Here is a 1755-nt window from a genome sequence, read left to right as displayed (position 1 = left end):
CAATGAGAACAAATGACAGGTGAATTTAAGGACCGGGGTTACAAACAACAATACCTCCCTTTAACTTCCTTTTCCTGGCTTCAGAGCACTTGTTTAGGATTACTTTGTAAATATAAAGACAAAAATCTGCCTTCACAAATGTTATCAGTTTGCAATATAAAAATCTAACAGGTTAAAAGCAACTACAGTATGTTTGTTTCCCAAGCTGATATAAAAGGAAGGATGTACTGTGAGCAGCCCTTATAATCGTCTCAGAACTATGTGTAGTCCAGCCAAGGCTCGGTCATCTAGTATATTCAAGATGATTGCTGGCTCTCTGGTTCTACTGAAAGATTCAAGGGCAGAGAAAAATCAGAAATAGATTTCAATTGTCAGGACTACCAAGCAAAAAGAAAACTCTTCTAACATATGGAAGCAGATAAGAGTTGGAAGTCAATGGCCCAGTTTTGTATATTGATTGATAAAATGCTTGTTACTCATATAGTTTTTAACTGATCAATATGTGTGTGCTTTTTTTTTCTTGGTGCTGACCTATAAAGAGTATTAAATATTCATGGGAGAAGAAAACCAAACATATGTGACTGAATTTGTCTTCCTGGGCCTTTCACAGGACCTACACACACAAGTCCTGCTCTTCTTCCTTTTTCTGATCATTTACCTGCTGACTGTGCTGGGAAATCTGCTTATTGTTGTGCTCATTCACATAGATTCCAGGCTCCACACACCCATGTACTTTTTCCTTAGAAACTTGTCCTTTGCTGATCTCTGTTTCTCTACTACTACAGTTCCCCAGGTGCTAGTCCACTTCCTGGTAAAAAGGAAAACCATTTCCTTTGCTGGATGCTCAACACAGATAGTTGTTTTACTTCTGGTTGGGTGTACCGAGTGTGCACTGCTGGCAGTGATGTCCTATGACCGGTATGTAGCTGTCTGCAAGCCCCTGTGCTATACCACCATCATGACTCATTGGGTATGTGTCCAGCTGGCCATAGGGTCCTGGGCCAGTGGAGCATTTGTGTCTCTGGTGGACACCACATTCACGTTGTGTCTGCCCTACCGAGGGAACAATGTCATTAACCATTTTTTTTGTGAACCTCCTGCCTCCTGAAGCTGGCTTCTGCAGACACCTACAGGACAGAAATGGCCATCTTTGCAATGGGTGTGGCCATCTTCCTAGCTCCTGTCTCCCTGATCCTGGTCTCCTACTGGAATATCATCTCCACTGTGATCCAGATGCAATCTGGGGAGGGACGGCTCAAGGCTTTCTCTACCTGTGGCTCCCATCTCACTGTCGTTGTCCTCTTCTATGGCTCAGCAATATTTGCCTACATGAGACCGAACTCCAAGATAATAAATGAAAGAGATAAAGTGATTTCTGTTTTCTACTCAGCAGTCACACCCATGCTGAACCCCATCATTTATAGTCTGAGGAACAAGGATGTCAAAGAGGCTCTCAGGAGGGTGACTGCAAAATAGCTTTTTTGAATGTGGGAATCTCTGGTTTTGATGACAGTTTTAGGTATGTGGAGAGAAGTGACTTTATTATAAAATTTTCCCATTTTCATTCCATTCCTACATTTCTGTTTTCTTCTCCTATTTTCCCACATGTCTTCTCAAATAAGTTCAGCATGTTGCCTAATCAAAGCAAGAGACCTTGGTAGACACAGAAAAGTAATATAGAAAGGAAAAGAAGGGAGAAAAATATAGAAAGAAAGGAAGGAAGGAAATGAAAAGTTGATGAATAAACAGTCACTA

At 41.3% G+C, this 1755-nt stretch overlaps 1 pseudogene; it reads left to right on the top strand.

Moving 5' to 3' along the window:
- The first annotated feature begins 553 nt into the window (after positions 1-553).
- Positions 554-1476, top strand: LOC136174804 (olfactory receptor 2D3-like; annotated as a pseudogene).
- Positions 1477-1755: the final 279 nt, after the last annotated feature.

The sequence above is a fragment of the Muntiacus reevesi genome, chromosome 9 (assembly GCF_963930625.1).
Source record: "Muntiacus reevesi chromosome 9, mMunRee1.1, whole genome shotgun sequence".
Classification (NCBI taxonomy): domain Eukaryota; kingdom Metazoa; phylum Chordata; class Mammalia; order Artiodactyla; family Cervidae; genus Muntiacus; species Muntiacus reevesi.
This window is presented reverse-complemented; position numbering and strand designations above follow the sequence as displayed.